Source organism: Athene cunicularia (assembly GCF_003259725.1).
Source record: "Athene cunicularia isolate RWA chromosome 1 unlocalized genomic scaffold, athCun1 chr1_part2, whole genome shotgun sequence".
Lineage (NCBI taxonomy): Eukaryota > Metazoa > Chordata > Aves > Strigiformes > Strigidae > Athene > Athene cunicularia.
Window position 1 is genome coordinate 23,117,428 of NW_020799092.1, and position 23,051 is coordinate 23,140,478.

General features: G+C 41.8%; 1 long non-coding RNA gene across 5 annotated transcripts in view; it reads left to right on the forward strand.

Annotated features, from left to right (window-relative positions):
• Positions 1 to 21,396, forward strand: part of LOC113490541 — a 28,858-nt gene extending 7,462 nt beyond the window's left edge. The window contains exons 1-5 of one of the 5 annotated variants that reach the window (XR_003400258.1): positions 881 to 891; positions 7,536 to 7,539; positions 17,136 to 17,266; positions 18,313 to 18,405; positions 19,618 to 21,395. This is a non-coding gene — a long non-coding RNA (uncharacterized LOC113490541). Of the gene's footprint in view, positions 1 to 49; positions 246 to 880; positions 892 to 7,535; positions 7,540 to 14,712; positions 14,855 to 17,135; positions 17,267 to 18,312; positions 18,406 to 19,617 lie in introns of those variants that run through there. The other 4 variants (XR_003400257.1, XR_003400260.1, XR_003400256.1 and 1 more) reach the window with 4 other exon arrangements.
• The last annotated feature ends 1,655 nt before the right edge of the window (positions 21,397 to 23,051 follow it).

The following is a 23,051-nucleotide window of genomic DNA, read 5'->3' on the forward strand; positions in this document are numbered from 1 at the left end:
TTTTTTTTTTTTTTTTCTTTCTTCAAATTTTAGCTGTCTTCTTCACGTTCTGAATTGAAACCGTCTGAAGCAGGTGCTGGAAGAATAACAGGGCATGTAAGAAGGATCTCGGTGATGCAGACTGATGACGGTGCAGAGGCTGAGTAGCATTTTGGAGCATGAGAGAGAAACCACTTCTGGAAAGCTTGGAAACACTCTGCATTTCAAAATGGAATTTGCACTGCTTCTTGCTAGTGGAAAATGGGGTAGGTTGTGTTCTTAATAAGGAAGCTGGATATTCCACTAAGGAGGAGATATGAATTCTCATAGACATCCTGACTGCATCTATATTAGAAAATGAAATATGCCCAGGACCATTCTCTGGCAATGAGGCCAATTGGCATGAAACAGCCTGTGTTCATACTGTTGGACTCTGCCTCTAAAACAAGGTGGCCGGAGGCAGACAGCCTAATGGGCTCAGTTCCTGGTTTGTGCTAATTCCCAGATTGTGCCTAGGAAGTATTTGGGAGAGAGCTCTCTAGTACAGATTTACAAGTGTGACCAGGAGCCTGTGACAGTATAGCTGATTGTGATTAATTGCCTGGGAACATTCCCTCGAACTGTTTAACTGACAAGTGTAGATAGTTCCACACTTAGGGCTGAGAAGTATGCCCTGCTTTGATGCTGCATGGCAGCTTGTCCTCAGGCAATTTCTTGGAGTATTTTAAAAGCTTTACACATTCCCCCTATTGGTACTTTCATACCTTAAATAATAATCAGTCTCTATTCACTGAGCACAATTATTTCTGTTCTCATCCAATTCTGCTTTCACCTGAGCTCATGTATATGCAGCTATACTAAAAGTCACCATGCAAAACTCTGACTTTTCTAAGTGCAAATGGAGGAGCACAAGTGAATCTGACAGAGCGGGATAGTGTTGCTTTATTTTTTGACTGACTGATTTTCCTGTTTGCACAGCCCTAGACTAGGCTATACCTTGTGTTTCAGTCACTGCATCTTCTAATTCTGCTTAGGACCTGTGACGCAGCTGAGGCCCTGATGGCCAAGTGCATCCCCTGTTCTTGCTATCTGATGGGCTGCACTAGAAAACAACCAGAATATATATATATATATATATATATATATATTTTTTAAAAAGGGAGGGCATGGGAAGGCACTCCTAATTGCATGCAAAGAAATTCAAGCAAGATGAAACCTGAAGAGATCTCACTGAGGCCAGCCTTCTTCCCAAAGAAGTGGTCAGCATCACTTAAATGATCTTCTGCAGATGTTTGCCTGACCTGTACCTAACATGGACGAGGCCCTTTGGTCTTGGTCCGTGGTGTTTACACTGTGGGTCAACGTTTACTTCCCTTTGCATCCATGCTAAAAGGATAATTTGTTCCTAAACTAACTGCAGCCTGAAAGGGGAGTAACTAAAGGTCAAAACAAGTATGTACTTTGTCAGCACTGTTAGCTTCCATGTGGCTTTGACTACTTCCAAATCCATTGAGATAGCCTCAGAAAGAAGTGCATGCAAGTGAAGACTGGTCTGAAAGCATCACCGTGCTTCCCTTACGGAGCACTGGTATTTCAGGTGTAATACTGGAGGCAAAACTATTACAAGCATGTGTAACTGTATTACTGCTTCCTGTGCTGTAGAAACCATGGCTCACCCAGCATGGGCAGGAAGTGGACCACCACTAGAACTCCCCTCTAACTTCGTGTTGAGTCCACAAGCCAGCAGTTGCTCTTCTGTGGTCCCCAGGGACTAGAGTGTTAGTTAAGTTCGGTCAGACTGAGAAGTAAGAGTGCATGTCTAGAAATAAACTTCCACTGAAATCTTTCTGAGACTGTGATATTCCAGGGCCTTAACATCTCGAACTTCAATAACATAAGACGTTAATGCTGTCAACCACCCCAACAAGTGGGTAAGAAGCAGGTCCCTCTGAAGTGACCATTAAGGACAGGTGAACGTAATGATGGGGTTTCATTTTTTAGTTTTTGTATACACAAGCATCCCATATGACCTTCCCCTGAACACAGTCCTTCTAATGACTCAGTTTTCTCCTTTGTCTCACTCCTCTGACAGAGGTTGTCATCCTTCAGTAGGAGTGGCAGGACAAGACTTCGGAGCGCTGAAGGCCTGTTTGATGATGGCAAATGTTCTGGACGATAGAATTTGCTGGCTGAGGAATTTCTGCTGTGGAGAGGGTTTCCTCCAGCAGATGAGTGGGCAGATGGCTTAGTATGGGGGGTCATGTCTTAGGTGACTATAGCAAAGGCCACCAGAACTTGTGATCTAGAATGCTGAGGTCCACCATCTGGAAAGTCTAATGAAATTTTTTACGTCAGGGCAGCAGTCTTTAAGGTCTGTGTCAACAACAAGTATGGTTAAAAGCTCCGTTTATCATAATTATGTATTATTCAGTATTTAGAGACAGGATACATACTTAAATTGGACATGTAAAAAGCATGTAGATTTGCAAAGAAGCAGAAATATAATTAAAGAGCCAAACACATCTTGGAAGTAGTGAACAAAACCAACAAAACAGTAAGGGGAGCAGGCCTTTCTCTTAATTTTCCCTAGAGAGAGAAGTTGTAAAGTCATTATTGCAGCATTAATGGACAGTAAAATATATGTTTAAAATATTTCCGGAGCACATTCTGCTCTCTGTTCACTCTGTAATTATGGATCAGTCCTACTGAAGTTAACTTCTTGTTCCCATTGCAGGAATCCTACTCAGATTCAAGGGCCGCAGTGATACCCCTTGTTTTCCTTGAGTCTTGACAGACCGAGTTAAATAGAGATTTCTTTTACAGTGATAGCATGCTGACAGCATGTGCTGTGGGGAGAAGACAGTGTGGAAACAATACTGTTTATTGCCCAAACTCAGCTTGCAAAATGGCAGCATTCGTCTATACTAGTTTCTCGGGCACAGCAGGTGATGCTGGGAAGGTGTGTGAAGGGTCCAAATTTGGAAGAGAAAATAATCAGACTGATGACTGGAACAAAATGCTCAAGCCAAAATGCTTCCTCCCTGGGGAAGCTCTCCCACAGTCAGATGTAGTGTTGTTTAGCTGTCTGGTTTTAATTCCAGGACTGCAAAGCAAGCATGGCTCTTAAGGCCCTAACTGAGACTTTTTTTTTTTTTGTCAGCTGTTAGGTAACGAACCTAAACATACAGGAATTAGGCCTGAATAAGAATCTCACATACCATCCACTTCTCATCCCTGAAACCCATACTATTCCCTCGTCTGATTTTCTAATTGAATTGTCATGGGTGTAAAATCATACTGTAAAATTTCCTCCTGTTATTTGCATAGAGCTCAGAGGCAGGAGCCAATGTAACATACTTTGAATTTGTTTTCCTTTTTAGAAGGGACTTGCATTTTGGATTTTTTTTTTTTTCCTGGGCTAATGTACATCTGATGTCAGGCTTCCCAGATGAGAATGGTTAGACTGGCGTTGACATTTTTAGAAATATGTGCGAATGGAAAAATATCCTGGGAGTGCTGCCAGCGGCTGATTCTGTAAAGTTTTAGTCTCTGTTGAACAGGAAACATGAGCCAGGTACCTCTACTGAAAAGAAGCCTTACTCGTGAAATGTCTCTACTCAGGTGTGTGCTGTGCATGCCTTCTCAGTTTAAGGAAAGGGCAGGAGTGAATTCCTGCAGCCTGTGACTCATTCAGGTGATACTCAATTCCCCTTTCTCAGCAGATGATAAACAGCCAATTAGCATCTTTCCCAAAGGGAGGAACAACTGCAGCAAAAGATCCTGGCAAAAAATGGATTTTCAAAGGTTTAACTGTGAGGATAACAAATAAAGTGGTTCAGACAAATCTGCCTGATCTGTGGCTGTTCCTTCCAGTTTGGTGCTGACGTGACTGGGACAAAACAGCGTAGAGCTGAGCTGATTTGCAGTGAATCAAGCCTGCAGCTTTCCATTTCACAGCGAGATGGTAGAATCTGGAAGATGAGTGCCGCTGATTAATGGTGCTATGAATGTCAATAATTTTTATAGGCTTTGCAGCATGCTCATTTTAACTGCCTCATCAGAGCAAATGTCTCATTAACAGATAGTAGGCTTTCCCACAGAGCAGGTCAAGTGCTGCCCTCCCTCGAAGAGCAGCAGACCACCCTAAGCGAACTGGAGGTTGTACAGGGGTTAAACCAGTGTAGGACGTGCTCGGAGGGTGCAATATTGCTGAGAACAGATTGCCTGGGTCTATATCCAGGGCTACAGCCGACTCCCGCTGAGTTGCTGGCTCTGTTGAGTTTGGATCTCAGCAGGAGCCTGGAGCCAGGAGCTGGTGCTTTTCACTGAGGCAAAACAGTGCTCAGTGAGTGGCAGGGCCTTGCAGCTCCAGCTGAGCTCAGTGCTGAGCCCAGCCCGCTGACTGGCAGCGGCTGCCTCTGTGAGACGCAGAATCCGCGGAGTTGCCCCATGGGTCAGCTCAGGAGGATCAACTCCACAGGAGCAGCCGCTCTCCTTGTTCTTGCCTTGCACCCCATCATTCTCCCAACGCTCTCGCTGTGATGCAGTCGGCAGTCTCTTTCTCATCATCTCACCTCTCCTCAGTTTACCTTAGGCTCACGTGTTGACAAGGCTGCGTGGATGTGGCTCTGTGCTGTGGAGTGCGTGTTCTGGCCATGGCAGGGCTCCCTGGGCCGCCTCGTGTCCCCACATGGGGACACCGTGGCTTGGTGGTAGCGGGAAGTTTAGATAGAGCTATTTTCACACATCATTTGCTGGTGGGATTGCTCTGTAACTTCTGCGTGAAACACCACAGAAATAGATTATATCAGCTTTACAGAAAACAGTGTGTTGGACTGAACTGGATTCACTCTGATTCATTCTGGAGGAGAGTTTGGTGGTTTCCAAGGGAAACAGAGTTTTTTCTTAGTCATTCTTTTGTTCACCAGTAACTTTTGAGCTTCTTGGCAATTTTCAACCAAATTTGGCAAAAGGGCACCAGCCTTGAAGAAAATAAATTTTTTTACAACTTCTTTAAAGGTAGTTGACTGCGTGGGGGAAACACCTGAGTTAATACTGCTTCTATTAAGGAAAAGCTGTGGCGTTGGCTCTCCTAAATTGTTGCTCTATCAAAACAGGAAAGACCTGGTGAATAAAATACACTGTCAACCCGGGTATGTTCACAGATGACTTCTCTGAAGTGTAGCAAATACTGGTTAGATGGGATTTATAGAATAAAAGCAAGAAGCAGAGATGTGCTTAGAAATAAGGCAAACAGTGCCTTTCATATTGAGGCTGAGTTCTTTCAGTTCTAGTAGTACTTTGATTTTTCAGACATTTTCGAACTTGTGTTCTGAAGTTTGTTGTAATTGGGGAGGTGGGACAAGGAGAGTTGATTGGTTTCAGTGCATTTGGGGTCAAGTTCCTCATGGTCCATCTCATGCCGTCCTGGTGTTTTACCAGTTCAAGAAACAAAACCTTGAAATTAAAGCTCGTATCCTTTTCTGCTGCATTGCAGTGGTGAGCTTGGAGGGGTAGGAGGGACAGAGGAAAGTGTTTACAAGAAAACTGGATCTTTACTATTGGACTTTAAATAGACTGGGTTTAAGTGGATTGGCTTGCACGCCCCTTAGCAGCTCTGCACAGCGGCAGTACTAGCTGCAGCTCCTCTACTTCCCAGAGCTGAGTAATAGCTCATCCTATTTGCTTTTCTAAGCATAAGACACTCTGCAAAGAGTTGGTTGATTCCTCCCTACTCACTAACCAACTCTCCATACATATTATACCCACCGGTTGTATTTGCTATAGGACTTTCTGGCCTATTTGAGAATGGACAGGAAGCAAAGTTTATTACTATACTGTGGTTAAGACTGGACCTGGAAAGCTGGGCTCTAAACAGCTTTTTCCAGATCACACAGTATTGGGGTGCAGGAGAGAGGGCACATAGCCTGGTGGGGAGGTTAATACCTTAATTTTAAGGACCATGTCTTCACACTTTTTGCCCATGTTTTACAGTCATAAACCAAAATGAAACTGTAAGGTGCACCTAGCCAAAATAACTGTCTATTGCTGTCTAGCAGTACAGCTGTTACATGTACTTTTCTGTGTTATCTGCAAACATGTTTATCGCTCTAATCACTAGACTTTACCCTTCTGGTCTAGCCAATGCAATCTGTTTTATTTACATTCTTATACTGCGTTCAGCACCGATTCTGTGGATGAACCCCTTCCAAGGATGCCATAAGAAACGTGGCTAATAGCCCTCATATATTGGTTCTCAGCCCGTCCTCATGAGAGCTGTGAAGCAGCTGGGTTTTTTTTAAAAGAAAATATAGATACATATGTATTAGCAATATGTCATTTCTGAGAAGAAAGTAAATCTTGGAGTTTGTTCTTTATCCTTCAAACTTTGGCCCTATCCCAAAGGAAGTGTTATTCCCTGGTCCCTTATGGTAGTTTGTTTTGCTGTGTCTGTGGAAGAAATTCCCTCGCTGTAACTATCTACTTGGAGCTCTTAGCTGTTTTTTTTTTAATACCTTGGGCCAAAGTTCTGTTTCCTCAGGTCTCAAATCTAGGGTCAGTTCTGTTCAATATATTTATCAATAATCTGGATGCAGGAGTTGAATACACCATTAGCAAGTTTGCTGATGATATCAAACCGGGAGTTGCTGTTGACTACTGAGGGACAAGATGCCTTGCAGAGGAATCTGGATAGACTGGAGCATCAATAGGATGAAATTTAACAAGTCAAAATGCCAGATTCGCCACCTGGGATGGAGTAACATTGGGCAAAATTATAAACTGGGAGAGGAGTGGCTGGAGAGCTGCCCTGCAGAGAGGGACTTGGGGGTGCTGGCTGACAGCAGGGTCACCATGAGCCAGCAGTGTGCCCTGGCAGCCCAGAGGGCAACTGCATCCTGGGATGCACCCAGCACCGCACGGCCAGGAGAGGTGATCACCCGCTGTGCTCAGCGTTGGCGCGGCCTCCCCTTGAGTGCTGGGGGCAGTTCTGGGCCCCACACTTTCAGAAGGATCTGAAAGTCCTTGACTGTGTCCAGAGGAGGGCAACAAAGGTGGTGGAAGGGCTGTAAGACACGTCCTGTGAGGGGCAGCTGAGGACTTTGGGCTGCCTAGTTTGGAGAGAAGGGGCTGGGGGGCGACCTCATCGCTCTCTACAGCTTCCTGGGGAGGGAGGTGCAGAGGGAGGTGCTGAGCTCTTCTCCCTGGGATCCAGTGCCAGGACACATGGGAATGGTTCAAAGCTGCACTAGGGGAGGTTCAGGCATGACATTAGAAAGCATTCCTTTAGTGAGAGGGTAGACAAACACTAAAAGAGTCTTCCTAGAGAGGTGGTCGATGCCCCAAGCCTGTCAGTGTTTAAGAGGCATTAGGCTAATGCCTTTAACAACATGCTTTAACTGTTGGTCAGCCCTGAAGCGATCAGGCAATTGGTCTAGATGATCATTGTTGGCCCTTTCCAATTGCAAACGCTCTATTTTCTCTTCTTCCATTTTATTTTCTGAAGTTATGGATCACCCTGGAGGCGAGGCAGTTAAACTTGATTGGTTCACATGCAGACAGGTCTGTGTGGGGATTAGAAGGCATTTGATTTGCTGACATGGTTAAGAAAGACTGCAGCATTTTGTGATCAGTAGAGTGATGGATTTCTTGTGAAATCTGTTCAAAAAACACTGGGAGATGCTCACCATATTGGACACTGGCAGTATTTCTAACTTTATACCGCGTAAAATACACATTAACTCTAACAAGCCAAAGGTAAACAGGAAGGGACCCACATGGGAAATTTGATTTTTATATTAATCTTATAATGCTATGAAGTCCAACTCATGATTGTTGAATACTCAGCCTATCCTATTCTGTCAAAAAGCAGCCTTATTTTGAATGGTAAGAAATGCTGCAGAAGGGCTGCGGAAGAGGGGCAGAGACTTACTGAGGACTTCTGGGGTCTAGAAGAATTTTCAGTAAAAGCCTTGTGCATGATTTGATTTCCCTTTATATTATTTTACCACTGCAAAATAAATATAACAGTCTGCTGCAAAACAAATAGAACATAATCTGCCATTTTCTCTTGACCATTTTGGAACAGTCTACTAGAATAGCCAAAGAATGGCATGCAGGCAGTTTGTGAAATCATTTTGCACGAAGGGATTTAAAAAAGCTTGCCCAAAAGCTACCTACAAGTTATTAACTCACATTTGGGGACCATCTGCCTAGTGGCTTTTCAAAATAATGCTATAAGTACACAGGCTAAAGGCAAGGAATATCTTACAGAAGCATATTTTCCAGAAAAAAAAAAAAAAAACAAAACCAAAAAAAACACCAACCAAAAGGCAAATCCTCAAATAGTGGAACCTTACATTTTGTTATACCCATAGGTGATAAATCATAAGGTATTTGGGAACAGGAGTGTATCTGGGGCATTGACACAACATATGTATGTTCTGAGAATCATCTTGCAGTTTCTATTGCAGAATTTTGACCTATTTTGGTGCAGCTACATTTGTTTGGGGGAAAATGTAGCATATGTAACAGGGACATTACTGGGGCTCTTCAGACTTTACAATCAGGAATTTACAGCAATTTTCCTGCTGTAGAGGAAGAGCATCAGAGATTGGATTTTTCTAAAGCTGTAAGACTTCGTTTACATGGGAACACTTGGGAAGCGTGATCTCAATGAACAAAAAAAAAAAGCAGCTAGATCTGAAGTACGATGACTTGAAATGGAGCCTACTCCTCTGTGAATAATCACATATGTCACTTAGTCCACTTCAGGATACTGAAACAAATTCAATCTTTATTATTTTAAAGGAGAATGACTATGCAGGGGCTAACCAGAATAAACATGGTTTTTCCCTAGGTAGACAATCCCCGTTTTTAAAAGTCATCTGAGAAGTCAGGAAAGACACTGAAAGTCATTAGAAGACAGACATGCCATCTCTATAATCTGCTGTAGGCAAAGAAAACAATGCAACAAGATGCTGAGCAATATATATTTTTTTTTTTTTTAGGTGCTAAATTCCTTTTGTCATCTGTGGGTGTTGGTATCAATTGGTATCACCCATGATGAAGTACAGATGGCATTGAGAATGACCTGTGCTGCTGAATATGCAGATATATCATAGCTCTTATCAAATTTCATACGCATTGAATGAAAAGTAACTAAATCCTATAAAGTATGAAAAAAACCCTTTACCATTCTTAGCTGCAAAGCGTGCTGATGACTGGAACTTGAGCCAGAGATGCCTGCTCCACCCTTATTGGATTCAAATTGTGTTTGGACTCTGATGGCCTCTATTGTAGAATCAAATGGAAATTCTGCAACTGGCTTCGGCACATGTAGGCTCAAATAGTTTTGCTGCTGCTTTGGGTAAATTTTCCCACTGCTAGTTGGAGAGAGCAGCAGTCGGTCTGAGCCTTGTCCTGAACTAGTGAAAAAAAAATCACAGAGAACACACTTTGAAAAAGGGTGAAGATGAGATTATTATTCACTGTCAGCTCTGAGCCTAAATAATAATTCAGTCTGTTTCTGTGCTCTCTAGAAAGGCGTCACATGGCATTATATAATGTCACTGTCAGTAGATAACGCTTAACCTGGAAAAAATGGAGCTGCAGAAAGTAGAAGGAATTTGAGGCAAAAAGGACTTTTGGACTTTCCTTAAGAAAACTTATCTGAGGGGTTACAAGTCATGAACTGATGTTTAAAGACCTTGTGTAGCATCACAGCATGCCACGCTAATATAAATTTGAAAAGAAAACTGAAATAGCAATCTATTCTATGCTTTTATAATGTGTAGTTTATAACTGTATAATCTGCATATTCCTATAAGTGTCCTGTCCCTTTGGAATCCAGTTAAGTTTTTGGCCTGTATGATTGCCCATGTCACTAAGTTCCATAGCTTAATGACATTTTGTGTAAAAAAGTCATTCCTTTTCCTCTTTTTAAAATTTTTTGTCATATATTGGTAGCTGTCCCTGGATTTCTTTTTATTTTTTTTCCAGAGAACAGAAAGTCCAAGCCTATCTGATTTACTAGGTTCTATATAGCATACATTTTGCCCAGTCTTCTTATTTATAAGGCAAATAACCCACTCTGTCTAACAACTTTCAGTATGACAGTTTACAGATGCTCTGCAACATTTCCAGTAAGCCTTCTCCTCTGTTTAGAGCTCCAGCATCTAAAGCTGCACAGAGGATCTCACAAGGGGCTGATGCACTCGTTAACGTAAGGATGACGCGACATTTTCAGCTTCATTCTCCTTCCCGCATGCTCCCTAGCATCTTCGTAGCGTTTCACAAGCCTTCACTTTGCAGGTGATGAAGGCCATGTCTACACTGGTGGTCTTTTTCAGGAACTGAAGTAGAGCACTGACCCGAGGTGGTGGCAGCCACGTCTCTTGAATGGTGACTGTAGCAAGTGTCAGGCTGATTCAGATTTAACCGTTAACGTTGAATATTTGAGCTAGCTGCTTCTTAAATGGCGTGTATAGACACACCTAGAGGTGCTCAAGCCCTTTTTCGAAACATATACAAACACTTAGATCTACATGTAAGGATTTTTTTTCTTTGCAAATTATGCAGCTGCAAGTTTCACTGCCCATTTTGGTGTGTATTCATCTATCTCTTTTCTCTTTCTCTCAAAATTCCTTTTTGTCCCAACTGCTATAAATAAATTGAGCATTTGCAGGCTACTCTATCTCACTTCCACTTTTCTGTGGGAGAGAAGCAAGTCGACGTTGGCCTGTCTCCCACACTTTTCCAGAGAAGATGTAAATACACAGTGAAACAAGATCACTGGGGACCCTTGCCTGGTCTTCTCCCATGATTACACCAGCTATGTCACTGAGTGGACATCAACCTTCCCTGAACCAGGTGCAGACTTCACAGGAACAAAAGACTAATGCATTCGCTAGAAAACTGTCCGTGGAATATGAACCAGAAGTTTATGACCTGCTGGGATCTTTGCTGTCCTTCAGTAGATTTTAGAAGGCCAAGCTAGACGGCTGGGTGCTTTAAATTAATAGGAATGACAGTGAATGATGAAGGACTCCGCTGGGCACTGACTGTCTCTGTTAGCCATTCTGAGCGCAATAATCTTAATTCTGAGATGTTCAGGTGTTGTAGTGAAAGTAAAACTGTGTGTCTGGGCCGTGGGTGTGTGTCATTCTCCTGAAACATGCTTTCATCTTTTGCTCTTTTCCAATTTGTGAATGGCCTGGTTCTTCGTACAGCTACCAAAGCCGTTAGCAAGAGTGCCTCACCAAGCTGTCCTGCTAGGTTTGACAGCCTCCGTGAGGCTCCGAGAGACAACACTTCCTACAGGCTCTAGCAACACCTGTTGAAGTTCCATGCTGTCAGATTCAACATTGCCTTGCCAGACTGAATTTATCTTTGAAAACAGACAAACTGGTAGCTGCAGGACCAGGAACCTGACCTGATACTACATTGTATGAAGGGAGCTGGTGTCATTTCAGCAAACCCTGTGGTTTTTTTTGATGTGAATGTGCTCCGTGTCTACGTTCGCAGCTCACAGAGGAAAAAGTCTGCCCTTGCAGAGTCTGCGTAGAAGCAGGAACAGAGGGAAAGTGATGCCTCAGAATGATCGCTCTCATCTTGCTGAACTATCATCAGGGTTGATCTAATTAAACTGCATGCATGGAAATGAAGGAGCTAATCTAAACCTTACCATGCCAGGCAAAGTGTGCAGTTTAGGCAATTGCCAATGTCTGTATTAAAAACAATAGTCCCCGTCCCGATGCTGTTGAAGACACCTGGCGCAGTGCCACTGACTTCACGGGGGTCAGAACTGAGCTCAGTGTTCTATTTTAGACAGAGCACAGTTCAAGGAAAGGATACTCGTGTCTGTCAATAAGTTAAAACTGAATCCAGTTGCCACAGCATCAGATAATTTCTTAAGGAAAATTTGTGAGACTTTTCAATATCAATACTGGGTTTCAGCAGTATATTTGCTGAATTACTCTTTTGATAAAACCCCTTTATAAGCAAGTCTGCTCTCTGTCTGGTGCTGATCTTACTTAAAATACAGTGAGATTGGCAACTAATTCATTCATGGACAGAATAAGTATAAAAGTTACATAAAACAGTTAATAATGGTAAGGCCAAAAACTTACTTTTAGTTTCTTGAAAAAAAAAACCCAACTATGAACCTTTCCTCTTAGGACAGAAACTCTTTGTAAGATGAAGAAATATCTCACACACTTCTGGTGCTGAAATATCAAGTAGTGATTGGTTTTTGCAGATTCCATTCCCGTTAATTCTTGCTCCAAATATAGTACTAGTCTTGAAACTGGTTACACTTCATGTTCAAGGCAAAATTTTTGCACTTTAAAGATTCAGTTTTATCTTTAAGGCTGTATTCTTGCATCAGTAACTTTAAGTGCTTTCCAGTGATGAACTAAGCGAGGAACTAACATCCTTCTTTGTTGTTTTCAGTGCCAGATAACATTTATATCTAATGGTGGGCCTCCACTTGTCATGAAGATGCAGTTACAGGGGCTGTAGTGTGCTGATGTTAGCCAAGTTGATGAACGCTATCCAGGAATTATAGTGATTATATATAGTTTAGGATTTAGTTTACCTTCTAAGTCCCAGCTCCTCTTTTTGAATCACTAAAAGAAAATCATACCATTTTAATTTTTTTTTTCTAGAATCCATACTAAAAATCTTGTTTAAAATCAGTATGGGAAATCCACTAGCAGATAAGGATGAAACTTCCCAGGCGTAGGATTAAAATGGAATGAGTTTAGAAAAGTACTTGCATGGCTTTTTGGTTTAACAGTGATAAAAAACATTTTTTCAGGTAAGGATGTAACTATTCAAACTAAAAGGCTGTATCGACACACACCAACAGTCTTAGAAATCAGAGCTTCACTGACCTTCTCACTGAATGATCAGGAAGGGGAAGGGCCTTGGTCTTGATGACTCAGGCTATCAGAGATGAATGAAACCTCCTGAAGGCTTGAAGTAGTGAGAAAAAACTGTGGGTTTCTCTATTTGACAGCCAGTTCACCAAAGTCCTTTATGACCCACATCAGAGTTCACCACGTACTGTATTCCCCACCCATTAATTTCTGTTTTCCTTTCTCCATAAACTCCAACCGTATGATTTTTCATGTGAGATGAAAGGAGGACAGCACACCTCATTAGCATGAGAGATTCAGGTCTATAATCAACATTAGACACTCAGGTTCTCATCCCTCATGAGAATGCTGCCAACTTGGGGGTTGAACTGTCCCCTTAAAATTCCAAGGGGATATCCACTAAAGGATTGGATTTCTACTGTTGCACTTTTTTTTTTCCCCCACAAGCAATACCACCCAGTGCCTAATATTTATCGAAGAATAGTGTAGGGCTACCTTCACTTGGTCTGCTGAATGCTGCATCCAAGAATGTGGCAAAACACACAAATCCTCCCTTGGGAATTTCTCTTTTGTGATCTGCTGTATGTTTGATAGCGTTCACTGTGTCTTGTGAAGTCACATGAAGTGAGACCGCCCTTTGCATTGTTTTAGTCAGGAACATGCTTAGGCTGGTTCAGAAAAAAAATTGTACAGTTACCATCCAGGATATGTGGTCTGTCAGCCTACGGTGCCCTTGTGGCCCATCAGCCACATACAAGCAGCTATCAAAAAGAGGTTTCAAGACCAGCCTGCTCGATCTTGTAGGAACTGAGAGTTATTGTCTGCTAGAGGTGGTAAAAGAGGCTGTCTCCCATCTCAGAAAACCTTTCCCAGAGAACTCTGAATAGAAACAGACATGTTTTCATGAAAAATGTCTCTTCTGAGGACCTAACATCCTCCAAAGAAGATGGTTCACCACTGAGAAAGTTCCATGTTTTATCTCATATACCAGCTGACTGCACATAAGCACAATTGTAGCCTGTACCAATATTTCCTGTCGAGTACAAAGACCACTAATCAGTCTTTATTGTGTAAGCCTGAACAATGCAGGCCATGCTAACAACTACACCCTTGAAGAGGAGCTAAAATATTGATAAGAGGAGAACATCCTGCCCCAGAAGGTGCCAAAGGCTGGATGACTGCCTGAGAAGCACAAAGTCAGCAAAAATCGGTGGTATCTAGGGGAAAGGTAGAGGCAGCAGGGGGAGATCATGACCACCAACTCAATTCAAGACCAAGAAGACCTGCCCCCACAATTGTTAGGAGCACGTGTGCTAATTTACATAGCAAGTGAGGCTAATTTAAATATAGCTAACCAATGAGGGACAAAGTGATAAGAAACTAACAATGGTCATTGCAGTAAATGTGTTTTTTGTGCAGTTTGAAGTGGATAAAAATACCTTGAAGTTCTTTTGTGTGTTGTGCTATCTTTGTGGAGTTACCCCCTAGCACACATCTTGGCACAAATACGGAATAAACCGATATCTCGGCTCTGTGTGTAAGCTTGGCTTTTTGCACACCGGGTAACAAACCCTGTCTGAGGGACAACACAATGGACTGGATATGAGGAAGCATTTCTGTGCAGAAGGGGCTGTTGGGCGTTGGAATGGGCTGCCCAGGGCAGGGGGGGAGTCCCCGGGATCCCTGGAGGGGTTGAAGAGTCGGGCTGAGCCAGCGCTGAGGGGTCTGGGGGAGTTGGGAACTGTCAATGTTAGGTCAGTGGTTGGACTGGAGGAGCTTCAAGGTCTTTTCCAACCGAGATGATTCTGTGATTATGCGACTGTGCCCATGCATCTTCCTTTCCTTGTGTTTGGAGGAGACGAGCAGGAGGAAGTGCATGGACACAATGCCACCCTCATGTGCATGGAGAGCTCCTCTTTACAAGTGGTTTCCTGGCTGTTCTGAGCAATTGCTTTCTGGCCTTTTGTGCCTCTCAGATGATAAGACAAAGCTGAAAAGTAAGATATTGTGAGTCCCACTTAATTCATACAGTCAGCTTAGGACAGCTGCACACAAATACAGGTTCAGGACAAGAGGCTGCAGCTGAGGTCAAACATTACTCTAAAGGACTGCCGATATGAGTTTGACAAGTGAAAACTCGTTTAAGTCAGTAGTACCAAGGAGCCTGTCTATTGAACAGAAAGCTCACAGCTGTTCACAGCAGGACACTGCTGCTTTAACAAGATTTTCTCTGGCTGCTCCAATTCCCTTTAGCTCTTTTTTTAAATTTATTTTTTTTATTAATCATCTTTCAAACTGCAGCAGCATTTGTTGTCCTGAGGTGCTGACTCTAGTGGAAGAGATACTAGTGGAAGCTTCTACTGCAGTTTGCACAGGCTTCATTTCAGGTCACTAATCACATCCTCCTCAGGCTCTCCTCAGGCTCTTGCATTGATTGTCCTTCAGCTGGAGAAATTGTCTGAGAGAAATGACATGACTGGTGTGTTGAGGTCACATTTCTAGATTGAGGGTGAGCTGAGGGAAGCTGTTGCCCTTTGGATTCAGGGAAGACCTGACTTTTGAATGTGGCATGGATGTGCAAGCCTTCAGTCTTCCTTCCCTATCATGCCCATCTGCTGCCCTGCAGTCAGATAATTATGTTGGGAATGGACAAGAAGAGAGAACAGAGGAAGTGACGGGTGACTTAAGCTGGCATCTGGATGCTGAGCAGCAAAGTGTCTCTGCTGGATTAGGCTACTTCACCAAAAAAAAAAAAAGACTCACTGACTATTCCCTTAGTCACCATCAGAAATCCACATGCAGGACTTGAGGTGACAGGATAGGAAGTCTGACCCAGGGCAAACTTGGAGAACAAAACAGTCACAGAAATACAGCATGCTTTATGATTTCTGGTGTTAGCTGTATAACCAGATTTGACGAAAGCAGGAGGCCGGGCGATCTAAAAGCATGAGATGAAGGGCTAGTTGAGATGTTTGGGTACATTTTTCTGTGAAAGCTGGAATAACACAATGGAGCAAATATGATCCTTTTGCTAACCTTATTCCAGAACCAAGATGACTCCTACCTGCCAGTGCAGCGTAAAAAAGGCAGATTACTTTGGCTAGATACACACTAAGGTCTCGGAGAGTTCATTGCTCCAGTACCTACACGAGGGGATTCTTGCTACTGAGTGGAATTCTCATCCCTGAGTTAGGATTTTATTCCCCTTTCCCCACATAAATGCCTTTTTTTTGGGGAAGATGCACATATTCTGTGGACATGGCTTCTTTGACTCCTTCCAGTGAAGTTCATTTTTCAAAGTGACAGGGCAAAAAAAGGAGAAAATATGACCTTCTAGCCTGAGACTTACCAGTTGTTTTCTGGTAAGAATATTTTTTTAAAGAGACTATGGTGTCCAACTGCTGATTCAAATGGTATTGAAGTACTTCCTCTAGCCTAGGGAATATTTGTTTGTTTATATGAACAAGCATGAACCCTCTGCGATCTTGGCTTCTGATTGGTTAGAAAATGCCCTCAGGAAGGTGGGGATGAAAGTTCAGATGCAGGCAGATGAAGGAGGGAATTGGGATTCTTGAGCAAGGTCTCTTAGCACTCAACTAAGGGGTAAGGAAAATAATTATACTTGCTCTGCTCACCCTGATTTCTGGGATGTGGTCGAATTTAGGTTCCTAACTAGTGAACACCGTGTTACTTCTGGATTTAAACAGAGGCCAGAGCCTAGGCACTTGGGAAACTGAGTCCACTCTAAGTTTGAGTGCAGGATTATACAGCAGCAGACTGAACTGGGTTTTTGATGTTCCACATGTTGGATCGCAGTAGCTATGCATGGAATTAGTTAGGACATAAGATCTAATTCCCCTCGTGACCTGGCCTTCCCATCCCACAGCGAGTCACTGTGGTTTAGATCCTTGATGATCTGTCTAGTGTGGCATCGAAGACCACATCCCTGAGGTGATAATGAAGAAATGTGTAAGGAACAGTTCTTTTACTGATGTTGAATTTCATTAAACCTGTCCCATAAGAGGCCTTTATCACCTCACAGGACGAGTCCTGTAATTTTTCTGAAGGCTTGTGCAGTGTCAGCTTTCCATGTGACTATCTGTAACTTGGAACACGTTCGCCATCTTCTATCCAGCAACATCACCAAGGCTCTAAAAAGGGGAAGAACTGCAACCCTCGCAAATACTGCAGACAGTTGGCTGAAGAGGTAAAGAGGCTACAATAGTCAGAGCAGTTATGTGATAAATCAGTAAGTGATGTTGTCTCTTTGTTTTTAAGAGCGACCTGGAGCTCATGCAGTAGCACTATTCTCCAGATGGCTTTCCACAGCATCGTCTTCCGTAACACACCAGCGAGCCACGAGACTGAGACAGAAATTCCAATGTGGGGAGGGTGTGAGTCATGAGATGGTGAGTGAAAGAAACAGCAGGATAAAAATAACAGAGCACAGTATGATGCAGAATATTAATCTCTTGCCCTGTGTTATCCTAGCTTGTATTACATATACTATTATGTTGTACTGTAGATGCTCTACTTCTCAAAACAGATCTCTCTATGCTACTCTGAAAGATTATGGCTCAGGGTGCCAGATTGCAAGGACTTCTAATACTTGTGCCTTTAAGTTGGATGAAAATTCTTAATCAAGAAGTTCCTGCAATAGAAAATATATAATCAAAGAGTATCAGAATGCTGCTTCTGTGAGTTTCATATTTTTTATATTTTATGTGAAAACATCAAGTTCATTTAATTTAATAAATTTATTTATTGAAAAATTAAAATTATATGTCTCTTAAAATCTCTTTTTTCCAACCTTCTTTTTTCAATTCTTCTTCCTTCAATAGGAGAAAAGAAAGAAAAAAAGTATAAAAATATAATGGAAAACTGACATAAAATTCAACTTTGATTCGAGATAACATGAATCTGTAGGAAAAAAGTAGAAAAAGTATAAGCAGTAAAATCAGAGGAAAAGCCAGGTGTTTTATTTTGAAATGTGAACCCCTATTTTTCTACTCAAATCTGCCATTCTGTCCTGGCTAAACTTCATTCTGAGATCACTCGCAACCAAATTCGGAGCCCTTCTAGGGAGCTCTTATTTTCAGCTCAGCTAGTTTGAAGTATTTGAATAAAGTGTCTCACCCAGTCACCTTGACATCTCCTATAATCACTGGAGCAAGACAGTGATCTTCAGAGAGCTATTTGGAGCTTAGGAAGCCTATTATGATGTTATTTTTCAATACAGTCAGGAATCTGGGCATCATAAAGAGAGCAGGAGCTTTTTCCTTTAACTTCAAAGCGTGCCAGCTCTGGCAGATTAACACATAGACAGTTCTTTTGATAGAAACTGTGTCTGTTATTTGGGAGTGGGGAGAAATGTTTATTGTATTTCGCACAGATTCAGTTCAGAATATTTCAAAGAGATTTCACTTTGCTTTTTTTTTTTTTTTTTTCATGTAAGTCACCTTCAGGCTTTGTCAGGACTGTGGAAAACTTTGCCAGAACTGGGGAACATACAAACAAATGATGGCAACCTTCTCTGCCAAGCAGTGAGGTGGCTGTGTGGTCCCAATGTTACAGCGTTTGGAATGTGAATGTCTTTGTAGGACTCTCCCTCCTCTTTGGCCTTTCAGGGCTGCCTGGTGAAGAGAAGCATTTGTGCACACACCGAAAAAAGACACTGTTTAATCACGATCACCTGATTTAAGGCAGGCGTGTGTGTAAAGCAGTATGGTTTAGGTATGCAGTTATGGTCAGAATACCAATGTATAGACCATATACATGGTCTATACAGTCAGAAACCAATTTCTTTGATCACACTAAGTTGAAACAAGTAGAAAAATCCCTTTTTTCGTAATCTTTTTTTTTTCTATTTTGTCTTACAGAGGCTGCCTGGCAAGCTACTTGGGAATATGTTTTCTGGTTTTAAATACTGTTCTTAAGCAATCTTCTGTTATTTTTTACATTTATATTTCCATCTATTTAACTTATTCTTGTATATCAAGTATTTTTATTTTCCAATACGTAAAGAAAAAAAAACATTTACTTTTGAAGTTTTACAAAAATAGAAGTCATTGTAATCATGTTTTGATATCCTTGGAACACGTTTTATTTACTATTCAATAGCCACTGTTTTTATTAGGACATTGTTTGAACGTAACTTTAAGCCCAGTAAAGTTCCAGGGCCAATCTCCTGGGAGAGGATATTTATGGTCCATATTTTCAGAGAGGGATACTGGAAGTAGAAAAAGGCTTAAGTATTTAGGCCTTGGTTCAACTCTGAAGTCAGGGGAGATCTGTCTGTTGCAAATTGTCATTTGCCCAGTTGAAGTAGCCAGTTCAAGGTGCAAATGCTGAGCTTGAAGGGGTGGTTGCATTCAGCGTACTCATTGCAAGCAGAAATGTAGGCCCCAGATTTTGTCTGTTACTGCAGGGGAACTGACCTATTTTTCCGGAGAGAAAAAAAAAACAACCTACCATAACAATCTAATTTGCAAGAACTGTAAGAGTGGAAACGATACTGTTTTTCTTTAGGATATTAGGTTATGCAAACCAATTGACGAAGAAGACATTTCCAACAGGAAAACCATTGATGGTACTTGGTGTCACTCAATGTTAACACCCTTGAAAGGAAAGTGAAATTCTGGTGCATCTTTCACGTGGTTCTAAGCCACAGTTCTATATCCGGTGTGGAGCCTAATGATTTTCTCTTGCTATTTGCTATAGCTTTTTGCATTACAGAAGTCTGATTGCTTTCCTCCTGCAGATACTAACCATTAGGAAGACACTGCTGCAGAGACTGAAACCAAACCCATTTATTCCTTGTTCTCAAGTCGTCTTGGGTTGGAAGCTGCCAAAAAATTCTCTCCTGGATAAATAACTGTGATGTCCCCATCAAGCATATGTTGTCAGTGAGTTGGATTTCTTCATTCAAATTGTTGAAAATCTGTTCTGCTTGGAAGTTTCTCTCGCAGAGGAATTATTCAGCACCACAAAAGGAGTGTGCAGGGATCCCATCAAAGTTTAAATGCTTTGAACTCACTCCTAGGCACAAGAAGACTTTACTACTTGAGATTTTGTTTGGACATAAATGAGTTTTTGTCATAGATTGGGCATCTTCTAACATGGTCCCTCCATAACAAAATTTCTCATCATTCTGGAAGAAGATTTGAGTATTTGTTCTTTTGTTTGCATTCATCTTTATTTATTTTGTATTCTTGAGATGTGTTGCATCTCTGGAGTTTGTATTTCTACTTTTAGCGTAAAAATGTTGTACATAACAAGTCTAGAATGCATCTGAAGAGTAGTCTAATTTTTCAAGTGACTTTGACTTGAACATTTTTATGTTTATGTTTATATTGCTATTTCAAAAATGTGCATTACCTGTATTATTTATGCCTTTTCCCCATCTATAACTCAATAAAATTATGTCCTCATTCTGCAGAACCATATCATGTGTGCATAAGTGATAAGTTTTTGAATAATAATGACTGATAATTGCAAATGGGTTAATCTATATCTATATCTAACCTACATATATCTGTCACAGCCTGAAATTCTTCTGATGTAGGATTTGAGATGGTGGAAAAATTACTAGTAAGCGGTAAGCTGAGCTCAGGAATAATTCTTCATAAGGCTATTTGGACTTAAGAAGTAGATTTTTTTCTTCCCTAAAGGTGTATGCTCTTCATTTCAGTTCTCAGCATGGCTGAGTTTAGAACTCAGCCATGTGAGTCAGTGGAGTGTTACCCGTTTCATCAGGCTGCACATGTCTTTTATGTCACGACAGCCCTGGGATAAATAAAAGACTGAAGTATGTCCTTTGTTGCAGAATATCACATTTCTAAGGAGTGCTAGTTTAACCTTCCGGAGTTCCCAATCACTGTATGATTAAGAAGGAATATAGCCCAGGAGATCTGCCACTGGCCTGGACCAGCAGTGGCTTGGGTGACGTTGAACGGCCGAGCAGGAGTTTTCTTTGTGAGAGCAGGTATATTAGATGCGTTCCAAACATATGGCTCTCATTGGAAGTTAACAAATACTAATTTGTGTACAGAAAATGTTCACTGACAGAAGAAACTTGAGGCCATTGTACAATAGTAGCTTTTTACTGCTGTAACATTCCTTTGGGTCGCCAAAGTTTAGTGAAGTCAATGGGAAATTTTCTATCAGGTGCAATGGGTTGGCAACATATCCTTACTTCAGGTAAGACTCCATCAAATACAGTTATTCACAAAACATTCAAAGAGGGAAAGACAGTTCTCATCCTTTTCTGTTTAATGCTGTATGCCAAGCCTGTGTTCAGGAGTTTAAATAATAAATTGAAAAGTTCCCCATTTCAATAGAATGAACCAATTCAGTCTGCTACTCTGTAGGATATTTGTCACAACGAGAACAATAGGACCTCCAGTGGGTTGTCTGAGGACTGAGAGATGGCAGTAGTCATGATGACAGGTGACTAGTTGTTTTGCTAATTATCAGACCTAGCATAAAGGACACAGCCAGCAGAAAGATGAACCAATAACCAAACTGTATTTGACACAAAAGGGTCAGTACATGGGTGAGCACTGGGGGTACAAACAAGTCAATCAGGTTATACATAATCGACATCAATCCCACTGACCCCAACAACAACACCACACGACCAACAATGGGTGGAATAAATGGTGACATGCAGTCTCCCATAGAAGGGACGGGAGACAACCCAGTCAACAAGCCAAACACATCAGACCAAGGAAGCCACACACTCAATCTCTACACAGCCCAGTTTACAAAAGCCAGACCTGACTGGAGCCCAGTCCCAGGGAGGCAGGAGGTCCTTCCCCAACAGGGAACTCTGCACAGGGCACCCACCTCACACACAGACACTGCCCCTGCCTGCAAGGGGTCCCAGCTTTTATCCCTGCGTGGGACCCCTGACCTTGGGTTACTCACTGCAGACACCTGGGGCTCATTTACCCAATGGCTCTGTCTGCCAGGCCGGCCCCACCCTGGGGGGAAGCCTAAAGGGAAACTCACCCCCCTTTGGGAAGGGCTGTGGGAATCACCCACATGTCAGCCTTAACTTGGGGCTTGGGGTTGAAACCCCAGCTTTTCAATAGTCTGACTATAGACTCACATGCACCAAGACAATCTTTCTCACTACACTGTTGACTGTAGTCATGTTTTCTCTTGCACCCAGAAATGACAGCTTCTGATTCCTGTTACATCTTGGAGTCATGGTGTGTACATCTAGACATCTCCAAGCAGTAACAAGATATATTCATGTAAACAAACCTTTTTTGACTGGATTATAATTAGGGTTACTAGTTACAGGATATCTTCCATTTAGGTGAACTACTGCTTCAGCTTTGCCAAAATTGCATTCATTAATTTCTTTCTAACTTCTCTTTGTCATTATTAGAGGATGGAAAACAAGTTTTGATCTCTTGGAGAAACTTGTTTGCATTCACAAAATGCTTTTATTAAGCATGGCCAATGGCCTTTCTCTTTATTACCTTTTTTGCTTCATTCTTCTAATAAACTCTGCTAGGAGAGTCACGGTTTACAGTGTCCACTGTTCTCTATTGTCACAATCCAAAGATAACACTTCCCTTTATATTTTAGTTGTTAGTGTAATTTTTACAGAATTCTGAAAAATGCATGGAATTGCAACATATGCACAGTAAAAAAACCCGAGGACTTTGTGTCTACTTCTTGTTATGGTAAAGTACAGCCTGGATAGAAACCTTGAAAAAGAAACAGTTATCACAGGGTGCAGTCCTCGTGTCAGGAAGACACTTAAAATTGATTGACTGGGGCCAGGTTGATATGTTCTGATTCTAACTTTCCTCCTTAAGTATCTGCCATAGGATGAGCAGGTTTTTGTTTTTGCTCTAGTACAGAATTTCTTGTTCAAAGAAGAAACAGGTGAGGTGGATCAAGCAAAGAATAATGACAACAATTTGAAGAATTAAGATTTAGCTATGTGGGTTGCTCTAGTAAAACCTGTACATCTAGATGGATCAGTATTTCCATAGTAGACTTGAAAGCCTGGGGTACACATGGGTAGTTGAAATGGGTTTACTCATTCTTTGAGAATTAGGAGGTTCTGAGGATGATTTCCACTTTGAGCCGGGAGAAATAGCTAAAACAGCAAATAGTTCATGGTTTAAAAAGCTTATATTTCAGACTAGGCTAATCAAATCGCTTTGATTCTAT